This window comes from Tachysurus fulvidraco, chromosome 18 (assembly GCF_022655615.1).
Source record: "Tachysurus fulvidraco isolate hzauxx_2018 chromosome 18, HZAU_PFXX_2.0, whole genome shotgun sequence".
In the NCBI taxonomy this organism is placed as follows: Eukaryota; Metazoa; Chordata; class Actinopteri; order Siluriformes; family Bagridae; genus Tachysurus; species Tachysurus fulvidraco.
The window spans coordinates 14,942,904-14,956,091 of record NC_062535.1 but is presented as its reverse complement, the minus strand read 5'-3'; positions in this window follow the sequence as shown (position 1 = coordinate 14,956,091).

The window sequence follows — 13,188 nt, the reverse complement described above, 5'->3', positions numbered from 1 at the left end:
TTATTTATTTATTTATTTATTTATTTATTTATTTATTTATTTATTTATTTGTTGATATATATTAATGACTTAAAATAATCCTAGCTTGGAAATTGAAGTTAACCTTTAGTTTAATCTACAAACATTTTCCATGCAAATTTTATTTCACGCCGATAGATTGTCAGTCCGTTTTTGTGTGTGTGTGTGTGTGTGTGTGTGTGTGTGTGTGTTTAGAAGCAGAGCGGTAGAATAGTAACTGGAGCGTACTTCGAGGCACGAGGAGAACATTCAAGTCGTAACGTGTGAGTGTTTAGTGTGTCACGTGTTGACCACGTTAGCGTGACACGAAAGTTCAGTCAAAATAAACAATGCATGAAACAAAACAAAACACAGGTTTGGATCATATTCTCATATGTATTAATAAATAAAAATATCTGGATATTAATATTTGAAAATGAAAAGCAAACAGGCTTTTAATCATCGAAAGGTTGTGTAAATCAAGCACTTCGAAAGAAACACGTCGACATGCGGAATCAGTTCAAGGCGAGAACTTTGTCAGAACCGTGAACATCCTTAGTGTGTATCAGTGAGCATGTTACATTAGTGTAACTTTAATAAGCAAGGGGACAAATGCCACTTTGTGTGTGTGTGTGTGTGTGTGTGTGTGTGTGTGTGTGTGTGTGTGTGTGTGTGTGTGTGTGTGTGTGTGTGCATTGTAATTAAATTCCTTTCTCTAGGCGATGTGGAGCAAGTAGCTGTCCTGTAACACTAAACCAGTCAGTTTAGAAGGAACATGTGCTGCAAGCTGAGACTCCGTCTCTCTGTGACCGTGTCTAATACAAGAAGAAATAAAATCCACACACGCACTCGTCTTTCCCCAGTTGGACTCGGGATATCGTGTGGGAGGTGAGGATATCGGAAATGTCGGAGCCCACGGTTTTGTCTTATTGTTAGCTTATTGTATAGATACATGTGCGCAGGTGGACAATCGCTCCGAGACCTTCTACTTCTTCTCTCTGTTTTTTTTTCTCGCTGTTGCACTGTTGCCCTGGAGGCCTGCTAATGGGAGCTGTATGGTTTTTTCCCATGCTCCCTTTTAACACATACACACACACATGCACACGATACACACGTGGACACACAGTCATACATACACAAAGGTGGTCCAACTGATGGATAAAAACCTCTAAATCTCTCTCTCTCTCTCTCTCACATACACACACACACACACACACACACACACACACACACACACACAGCTGTGAAGCGTTCATTCTCCACATTCTCCATCGTGTTGATGATGGAACACAGCAGTCCAGAACTCCCTTTTCTAATTATACTTGGGAGACCTGGGACACAATAGCATTATAAAAACCCAACAACTGCATTATTCTGTCGACCCTGTAACCTCCCGCCTCTGCTTCATACACACACACACACACACACACACACACACACACACACACACACACACACACACACTGAGTGGGATGATGTTCTGCAAGGATACAGATGTTCCTCAATTACTTCCATCAGCACTTCAGGATTTTTTTTTTCAGGACCTTTCCACAACAATTCTCTTGGCTCCTTTGGAAAGTTAACATCAGTCAAACAAGCCTCTACCCTGCACATAGGAAATGACAACAACACACACACACAATAGCATGGACTAATTAACGCTTCACATCGGGGCCGAAGACGATCACTAACACATTATTACGTGGACTGTAACAACAAACCCCGTGCACTTTTTAAATACAGAAAACAAGCAGCGCAGCATCAAGACTCTGATCCTTTTCTCCTCCTGAGCCCCGATTTTTATTTATTTTGGTGTTTTTTCAAAGTCTACTCCTTAACACGTTATTAATTGTTTGGTGTGTGTGTGTGTGTGTGCTGAACTTTGCTCCGTTACACCGACACGATAGAAATGAACTTATGAGACATTTTCATTAAAGTTTAAACAAACAAAACATTTTTATCTCCACAAGTCTGATCTAAAACGAGTCGTTCAGCGGGAGACGGTTATATTTTAGCCTGTGGAGAAAAAGAGTTAAATAAATGTTCTTGTATAAATAAATAGTACGTATTTATTATACCGTATCGTATTTGTGATCAGCGGAAACACAACGTGAACAAAACGAGCATTTATAACAGATCTACTAAGTGCGTCTTTTGACCTGAGTAAAATGTCTTTTAGAAGAAAAAAAACAAAAAAAAACATCTTTAACAGTCGCATTGGTGCAAATGGATAAACACAGTGTATGCTATGCGTATGTCATGAATTCTATGGATGGCAGAAAAAAGAAAAGAAAAAAAGAAAAACAATTTCTTATTTGTCGAGACTTATTTAAAACCTTATTTTTGTGCCACTGGATGATCTATTTGTGGATCTGAGCAAAATTCCCTACACCAAAAAAAATCTTTGTTATTTTCTTGGCCAGATTTAAAGGCTTTGGTTTGTTTCTGTGGACATACTTCAAGCAGGCATTACTTGTTTTTGTTACAGAAATGCATATTTGCATGAATATACACACATGACACAAACGGCAGCAGCTGCAGTGACATTGTTCCCTCTCAGACAGTCAAGAATGACCTTCAGGCTAAGGTGGTGGGAGAGCAGCAGTAATCAGTGATGCAAATCTCTCTGTGTGAAAGCTGTAATGTGTTTTCTGACCGTCGTCACTCAGAAAGCCGAACATTTAAAGGCCAGGGTCAGAGGGGAAGTAAAAATGTACGACATACTTCAAAAAATTCTTAGCAGTAAAATGCTTACTTAAAATAACGCCTAAAATATTTAGCGTACTAAATTTCCCTCAACGATGTTAAGGATCTTTTAAAATGAAGCAACGTGAGCTTCATCTTAACAAAGAGGCTTTCGATTTTTTTGGGAAAATTTTTAAAGAAACATATTTTTTTTTTTTTTGGAAGTTGGTTCCTTGTCGATTGCAGTTCTAATACAATATAACCGTTTTCGGAGTCAAGCCTGTGTGTGTTTATGGTTTATTAAACACAAGCCGAGGAACTTTTCTCAAGATTATATAAAACAAATGAATGAGAATTCTACAAACTATGTCAGCTTTCATTAACGTTCGTGATGTAGCTTTAGGAAGCACATGCATAGAATCTAGATTTGTTATAGTCGCTAATAAAGGTCAAGACACATCACGAAGGAGAATCCATCCTTCAATACATGGAGAATCGATGGTCGATGGTCTGCAGGATGCGATTGGCAAGACTTTGTTACAGGGAGTCATTAAGGGATGAACACAGAACAGGTGAACACAATGAGGTAGTCAAGCAATGGCAGGACAGAGTAGGAGGCAGGACCAAATCTCAAACAAAAACACACCGAGAACTGGTGGTTCCTTTGTCCTCTCATAATGAAGCCATAACTCATGTCCACTACAGCTACATACATCATCACCTCATTTTTAGACCCATCATATATGCTTAATGCCCAAACTGTTTCAGTCACAAAGCTGGAAGCACCCAATTGTCTAGAATGTCTTTGTGTGCTGTAGCTTTACAATTTCCCTTCAATTGTACTCGGAGTCTTAGACACCTTTCCAGCATGAAAATGCTTCTGTGAATAACACATTGCCCTTGAGCTGGTGTGGAGATAAATGTTGGACAGGAAGAACTCAAGTGTTCGGCACTGAGCCCTGACTCAACTCCCTATGAACACCTTTGAGATGAACTGATCACTGATCACTAATACTAATGCTCTTGGTATGAACACTGAATGATCCCAAATCCCCACATCCATGCTCCAACATCTAGCAGAAATCCTTCACAGAAGAGAGGAGAAGAGAAGAGAAGAGTGGAACTCATTAAGTACTGCAAGAAGTAATATATGTTAAATGAGATGGTGTGAGGTTGAGTTGTCCTTACTTTTATCCTTATGGTGTATGCTGGAGATTTTTACTGTTAACACACCGCTGATGAATTATCTGAAAAAGATGTAACTGTAATGAAGGGCTGCTCATCAGGTTTGGTGGAGTACAGTGAGTCAGCTGTGACAATGACTACACGCAGATGATGGCAAGGGTGTGTAAACTTTCCATGCTGCTATTACCTAGGAGACACGATCATCGATGTGGGTCTGTGCCGAGGAATTCCTGCTGTGTTTGAGTGTGTGTAAGTCTGGGTGTGTGTTTTCTAGAGATATGGAACAGTCTTTGAGAATAAAGGAAGGAGGATTAAACAGAATCATATGGTCGAAGGACCAAACGTGGGAAACTGAACCAACAGGCAGGAACGTGTGCTGCTCAGGAAGTGAACACTGAGGACATATGAGATTTGTCTCATTATTTACTTCAGTGTCATGCCATCTGTCCTGCACAAATGTGAGCATTTCATCCCAACATGCTAAGTAGCTTAATCGCTAATGAATGAAAGCTAAAGTGGAACAGAAGTAACCTCGGGGAAGTGATGGTTTGATGAATTGATATGCTAGCGTACATGGAAATAGAACTGATGCTATTGAGTCACCCAACGTAGAGACGTGGTCGTGGTCTAATAGGGATCGTGACCAAAACATAAGCGAACAAGGTTAAAGCAGGGTAATTTTTTAACCATACATAATAAACAGACCAGGTTTAAAACCAGGAAGCACAAAACAAACCTGTTGAAATGTGTGCTTATGGATTACACTGGTTTAACTGTGCAAACTTTTGCATAGAGCAGTGGTGACTCAAGTAGCTAAGTCTCTGAGGAGTGACACAATAAAGGCTTCTTCTTTTCATTCCAACTATAGACCAAGATCTATAATCTACTATCCTGGTCTATAAAGCAATCAGAAAAGACAAGGATTTAAATCAGATGATGCATTGCTACTATGGAAACACGGACAAGTTTTAAGTTCAAGTGCCCTCATTGTGTTCTGTGACCTTTACAGGAAAAACAAGAACAAGAATAACATTAACATTAACTCGTTGGTTCTAAGAAACCTTACTGATAGATACTGATAAGAAAAAAAAGCCTAATGTAAGCCAGTGAGCATTAAACATGTGGTGATGCTCAGTGGGCGGAAGGTTGAGACATCAAATCCCAGCAGCGCTAAGCTGTCACTGCTGGGGTTTTTAAAGTGAGAGAAAGAGAGAGAGAGAAAGAGAGAGAAAGAGACCTGTAACCCTTATCTGCTCTGATCAGCTGCACGTCAACCATTAATGTAAACCATTAAGTTAGATCACATTAGGAACTATGTGGGCAGTGGTGTCTGAGCGGTCAGCGTTCTGACCTACTGATCAGAAGGTTAACAAGAGTCCAATTCATGACAACCGCCAAGGTTACGACTGCTTAAGTCTTATAAATAATCACCTGAGATAGGAATGATTTGTTTTTTTTCACCAGAAACTGTTACACACTTGACTTCCTGCTTATACACTTCTACCTGCTGAAATCACAAACATCTTTATAGGGTCATTATAATATGAGCTGTGGGATTTTAAAGCAGTGAGCACAAGCCAGAAAAAACCCCCCACAAAATTGTATTCAATCGAGAACTTGTAAGTTAAAGGCACAAACGATTCAGTATTTCAAATTTCTCATGTATGTTGAACATGAACAGGGTCACACTGTCACAAAATATAGAATTGTACTTGTTTTACTTGTATTTAATAGAAAAAAAATCAATTTGAAACAATTTTTGACGTCAGAAATTGCTGCTACTCCTTTCGTATGGAAACGTGACCCTTTTGGCAGTCCACAGTTGTAGTCACATACTTGTAATTTCTTTAGTAATATGGCTAATATTTTATGGCTAACTACATTGATTTGTAATAAATATGGTTTCATTTTCATTCACCAACCTCTGACGCGGGTTCCACAATATATCAAGCGGCAATTCAAAAGAAGAATCAAAGTGACGATGTTCCACAGGCAAGGTTCAGAAACTGCAATTGGCAATTGTCCTTAGGGGACCTCTTTGAAAGGACAGCCGTGTCCACCACCGTGTCCGAAGCATCATCCTCCACAATAAACTTGAGGGCTTGGTCTGACAGGGTCATAATCGGGGGTGGGGTGGGTGGGGTTGGGGAGAATTTTAGTTGATGGAGGGATGCCCTCATAGAGCTAAATCCCCTAATGAATGTCCAATAAAAGTTTAAAACGCAGAGGAAGAGCTGTAGCCGCTCGCGAGACTCGGGTCAGGGCCTCGCCTTTATGATGCGGTCCCAGTCCATCTGTGTACTACTGGCTGAAAGGATGAATCCCAGGAAGGTAGTTGAGGGCATGTGAAACTTACACTTCTCAGCTTACACATACAGATGGTTCTGTAGGAGCCACCGGAGGACGGATCGAACATGGCGAACATGTTACTCGAGGGAGCGGGAAAAAATCTAAATGCTGTCCAAGTAAACAGAAATGCACACGTCGAGCAACTCATAGAGAACATCGTTCAAACCTGGAACACTGCCGGTGCATTGGTAAGGCCAAACGGCATTTCCAGGTACTCCTATTGGCCAGTGAAAGATGTCTTTCTCTGAGATGCAGACCCGTGGTCAGTCGTTCTGCAGTATGATGAAGGCAGTATATATATATGATGGTGCCGAGACCTCGGTAATCAATGCAAGGACAGAAAGACTGATAGGTGAAGATGACGGAAGTCACTCCGACAGTGTGTCATGTTGTCTCTGAAAACTTAATCCTGCTAAATTCATCAAACAACCAAATTTGGTGTTATCCTGATTAAGAAAATCTGTTTAAATATGTAAACTCGTTTTATTGGGATTTGTTCATTAGTGTACAAATCAGACACAGGCTTTGACTTTTACGTTAAACTGCTAAAATATAATCCAAAGTCATGCAATTAACTGCTTTAACATGCAGATCACTTTTTTTCTGATTCATAAGGAAAATTCTACTTCTATTATTATTATTATTATTTTAATTAGTAAGTACTTATAAATTATTCATAAGATACAGTGAAACTATTAAGAAAGGTGAGTAGTTTCAGTAGTAAGGAGTGGAAGTCTAGATGGGCAGATTCTGTGTATTTAAGGAATTACTCATACAAAGCATTTTGCGTATTGTTCCAGTCCCACCTACACTTAAAAATAATAATGTTCCTTAAACCAAGTTCCTGTTGAATTCTCAAAGCAGAAAGTGTTGAGTCATTTAACAAAACAGCAGCTCTGACTATAGCATAAAGGATTATACAAACCCTGGTTTACACGGTCTAGTATGGGAAACGATCTTTTCATATAAAAAGTATTAAAAACATTAATCTATCTATCTATCTATCTATCTATCTATCTATCTATCTATCTATCTATCTATCTATCTGTTTATCTATCTATCTATCTATCTATCTATCTATCTATCTATCTATCTATTTATTTATTTATTTATTAACTTATTTATTTGTTTTCATTTTTTTTTTCTTATTTTTTACAATAGAGAATACAAGACATGCCGGTGAGGGAGCGTCTGTTTACAGCTGCTGTTACGTTAATGATAACAGAAACAAACTTGTTTCACAGACAGGTCATAAATTTAAATGCTCAGTAAAAAATTAAAACCGCAGCAGTGGAATTACATTCTTCACGGAGGAAGTACACAGTCTCTCTTTCACTGATTATTTTATCAGAATGTCCTATTATGTTTTATTTCTCATGCACAATATCACCATAAACAGTTCTCTGGTTTAAATGTACAGTAATATGTAAAAAAAAAAAAAACATAAAAATCGAGGGGATTGTTTTCAAGAACCAAGTTCTTTACAGTATTGTTTTCCTTCCTTTGCTTGTAGATTGTTGGAAAGACTGAACTGATCTCAGGACAGTACGTAATGTCAAATAATCCTGACCACAATCTAACTCCTCCTGGCGAATCGCTTTCACGAGAACAATCACTGCCATTCCTGATCCGAGGCTCTCGTTCTAGTTTTCCATGCTCTAGGCAGGCACACTTGACTCGATTCAGGTGTTTGAGTGCAGTTGAAATATGGTGCTGTGTTAGAGGATTAGAAGACGTTGCTGTTTAACTCTTGGACACGATTGTATAACACGATTCATGACTCGTTTGTCGTGATTCGAACCAGACTCGTCTACACGTTTACGGACATGGAGGAATGCCATTTCGTCACTCCTCCCTTCACCTCACCTGGTTCCCTGATGCAACCTCTGAGCCGGCGTATTGCGCTGAAGGAGATCGACACTTATGTAAAAGCAGTTAGCAGTTACAGCGAGAGGTCAGGTTTTTCAAAAGCCGGCCTTTGTGGGAAACGGCAACGATTGTCTAGCTTTCAATGAACTGTAACACACTTTATCCAGGGTTTACGACATGTTCTCTGGTCTACCAACCCTGTGTCTGTACTTTCTGTCGAGGGACGTGGAAAGCCTTTGATGAAGCAACAACGTAAGCACGACATAATGCGTGACATAATGAAAACTTCAAAAGCATTCTTGGGGCATTATAGTGTTTTAAACAAAAGCTCACTCGAAACCTTCCTTCCCAATCCTGTCTCTCTTTGTCTTTCTTTCTTCTTTCTCTCTCTTTAGCTTCATGTCTGTTCTTGCAACCACATAACTGGTAATCCAACAAAACAGAATGTCACCAGTTTTACTAAAACACACACCTTTGCATTTATTAAACACACACTTTGATCTGCTGGGTGTTATATCCCAATAATAATTGTAGTGTCATGACTGATCACGACTAGACCCTTTCTACTCTCCTGTTTTGCACCTCACAGCCAGCAGGGGGCTTTGTCCACGACAGGGAAAAATTAAAACAACAACAACAACAACAACAATAATAATAATGACAATACTATATTATACTAATAATATATTATTTTTTGTAATAGTGGTGTAATAACACATCTGGCATACAACATTATTTAATACATGCTTTCATCAATCATCAGCTTATTATTTTTCATCAGGTTATTTACCTTCAGCCACGTTGTTCAGTGATAATGAATTATTCAGTAACTAAACTGAAGCTAATAAAAAGGTGTGGAGTTATGAGAGAGCAAAATGCCCCGCAAATGAATCAAGCACAGTGTGGCTACACAATGTAATCTATTTAATAAACAAATAAAAATAACAGGTGAATAAAACTACAGCCGTAGGTTTTCATTTGCTTTGTCATGCTAGCAGCAGTCGGTCAGTCAGCTAGTCAGTTTAGCTAACACACAAATTCGAATGTTGAGGAATACCGAATGTTGAAGAAGGTTAAGAAAATCTGTAGCTGATAAGATTTTTAAAGCTCTTAAACTAACTTATGGCTCGTTTTTTATCCTTCAGCATTTATTACTTTTTTAGCACTAGCTAAATAAGTGTAACCAAGTTTGTCTTTTTTGTTTGTTTTTATATTAGAAAAGAGAGTAGTAGTAGACATCGGAGGAAAATAAGGAACAAAATGAAGTTTATTTTTATTTGATGTGTTGAACTAGCAGCAGGTGATCAGTCAGCTAGTCAGTGCAGTGAGTTAGCTGAGATGTTGATTACCTTACACAGAATTTCAGTAGTTGGAGATAAACACCTTAAAATTTTAGATGTTATGAACAAAACACTTGGAGCATCTCAGAGATCAGAATCGGGTTTGATATCAACATTTACTTTGAAGATTTGTGTGGGAAAAAAAAAACCCATTTTTTTTTTTTTTTTAGAACTTTTCTATGCATATATTGCCCCAGGTAATCTAGATAAAAACAGAAATAGTTACAAAACACTACAAATTTTCAATGTCCTGAGTGTCTACTTTTATATGAGCTTCATATTAAACACCACCGTGGAGTGAGACATGACAAAGACGTTCGATACTGAACACGGACACGACGTTTTTTTAGCCTCTGGGAAAAAGTTCTGTAGCTTTTTTACTTCTCTTAACCTTTCTAGATGAGAGCATATTTTTCAAGTATATTCTTCAAGGACACTGTAAAAATAACTCGTCAGCTCACACAGGTACAACAACAACCTAGACAGATCATTAGAATATCTAATCTTCTCCTTCTCAGCTCTTTTTGTCAGGTTTTTGGATTTTGTGCTGAATTGCTACAGGCTTTTCTCTTCAGTATCATGTTCGAACTGAACTCTGTGTCTGGAAGGGTTAGATCGGGAATTGGTTTGAAAAGTCGGACACTTAGATCAGATTCTGTAAAATGCCCTTAACCAGTACTCCAAGCCTTCAGGTATAATTGTTTGTAATTGTCATTAATTAATGGCGGAGACTTTGTGGAGTTTGTTGGAAGTGTGAGACGAGCGATCACGTTGTTCACCGTTGGCTCGTCTCCCAACGCCTCCAGGTTTGACCTGAATCTTTCAGAGAGCCACAAAACAGACAGGTTTGTGTGCATACCTGAGTTAAGTTTTGCCTACAACGTGAGAGACTTTATGCTTCTTCTAAAATGTAAATGTAGAAAATTGAAAAATGTCTGTAAATTGTTTAAATGATACTGATTCAGAAGCAGGATGAATCGTTTAAATAATTCTTTATGATGATCATAATGTTTACTATCTTAAATATAAAGATATTACTACTAGTAGTATTAGTATATTTTTTGTTGTTGTTGATAGATTTAGTATAGAAGTTAGAGGTATGTTTTTATTCTAATATATATATATATATTAGTTGATATTGTACAGTATAATAGCTTTAAGACATAGTAAATTAATGAATAATTAAAATTTAAACTATGTACTTGCTGTTGTTGATGTTGGTAATAAATAGCTTTAATTTTTATTTGTTTGTTTGTTTGTTTGTTTGTTTGTTTAACCTGTTATACTTAGTTTTTGCTTATTCCCTCACAGCCAGCAGAGGGTCTCATCACGTCCAAGAAAAACTAAGCCAATAAAAATAAAAATCATTCTGTAACACCACCACATACTTTTTAAACACAACAGCTCAGTCTGTAACAACACCACATACTTTTTATCTGGTTCTAGTTGCATTTAATGTTATGAACCTTCTGTGAAAAAAGGAGAAACGTTCCTGTTCTTAATGTAAACAGTCTTACAGTCTCATGTTTGCTCTTTCATGAATTAAATATGCAGTTAAGACCAAAACAAGGTTAGTTTACAGAGAAAGGTTTGTCAATCTGGCAGCAGTCAGCTAGTCAGTCAGCTAGCTAAACAAGAATGCAAGAACACTGTCAGCTAATAGTCTTCATCATTTGGATCGATTTTAATGCTATTCAATAGGATGAACGCCTTTATCTGTTAGCAAACAGTTTCATGAGGTTTGTTTCTCTTTCATAATGTGAAGACAAAACTAAATAAAAACATAGCATTTCATGTTACAGAGAAAGCATGAATCCCTCCATCTTGAAGACTTGTGTAGGAAAACGTACAGATTTAACTCTGACTGTTACGCCTGATTTAACATGTTTATTTAGCGTTACTGATATTCTAGATAATTATTCACTTAGCCAATTTTAGCTCCAATCGTAAATATCACATATCTAATCAACTGCGATAAAGTATCAGTACGTGTGACTAATAATCTGACGTCCTTTAGAGATATCTGTTGCTGTTTTGTCTTTCCCAGCCTCCCGAGCCCTTAAGCAGCTACGATCCGAGCGATCATCTCCATCAGACTCCAGCATTGTGCTGGATAAGTAGCTTTTCATTCATCTGTCAGCGCACGGACTGTGATCTTAGTGACTTAAGCGCTTACGAGAAAATAAAAAGCTAGTGCACAGGAGGAAAATGACGAGCATTACGGTGCCAAATAAAACACTTTTTTTTTCTTTCTGTATCTCTCTCTCTCTTTATCTCCATCTCCCTTTCTCTCACACTCTTTCTCTCTAACATCTTGTCAACAGCCTGTTTTTCCTCAGAGCACTGCAGAGCCCAGGGGTTGTGTTATGACAGAGATTCTTTGTTTGGATTATAAGACAGCGGCGAGTGGAACAACAGTCCACTGCGCTGTTTTCATTGACAGAGAAACAATATTTTCATAAGGTGTTTCTCATCTCCTTCCGCTGGACGATCAGAGAGAGACGACCGATCGAGACATGCAGGATCCATTTGCAACCCACACAAACACACTTCCTCGCCCCGATACGTCTCGGGCCGCTCTTCTTAAAGCACTCGGAGTGTGCGGTTTGCTCAGAAGAGCATTAGCTAATGCATCTGGTAATTAGCTATAATAAGCAACGGCCGAAGTTAGCATTAAACGCCGCAATCAGAATTACGTTTGATTCGTGACATATTCCCACAGATTCATGTTTCATAATCGGTTTTTCAGAGAGACATGTAGAGGCTGAAATAGTTGATGTTTTAATGCTGCAAGCAAACACCATACACTTTTTATCCACTTAAGACCAGGGATTATCATGTAGCAATTATGTCTAATCGTTTTACTATTTTCTAACTGAAAGTAAGTGACAAATGGACAGCAAGTCAGGTTTATATAATAGGCTTCTAGCATTTATATGTAGATTTTAACTCTTGCTCTTTATGTAACTTACACCATCAAGCTTTAATAAGATAATCAGTAAAAAAAAACCCGAGCGGCGGTGCGGCGTGTAGCGATGCTGACTCACAGCTTCCTCGCTTCGTTCCTCTCCTAAGGTTACTGGTTGTGTAAGTCGGGTTTTCTCTGGATTCTCAGGTTTCCTCAAAACTTCTTAAAACATGCCGCCAGGTGGCTAATATTCCCAGGATCAATGGAGAATGAATGGATGAACGATTGACAGCTTCATGTGATTACTATTCGATTCGATATCAATTACTAACCTACCATTTTGCCGCTATGACAATTGTAAAAATAGATTTCATTTTCCAGACCAATTGTTTGTCATTTGTCAATAATTGTCACATTGAATAATTAGACATTATTTTTTACAACTGATACAAATTTTAATAATTATATCGCTGCACACCTAATTAGCCTAGAATAGCCTAGCCTAGCCTATATGGATAGTTTGGTTCATTTTACTCTGCCCTAGTTATGCACTAAAGCCAATATTTTACTAATTGCATTCAAAGGTCAGAAAAGGTCAAGAAAACAACAACATTCATGCAGTCATTTAGGAATCCTGTTCTACGACTAGCATGCTCATCATATTCAGGACCAGGCTTAAGTCAGAGGTCAGCCCTTTAGGCCACTGTGTGCTTTCCATCAATTAGGTAAATGGTATATAATAAGAAATAAACAACTCCTAAAGGGTAAAGGGTAAAGAGAAAAGCCTGGCGGTTTATTCTGAATCAATAAGAGCTCTTTCTTCACATCATAACATCTCTAAGATCCCAGGGGCTG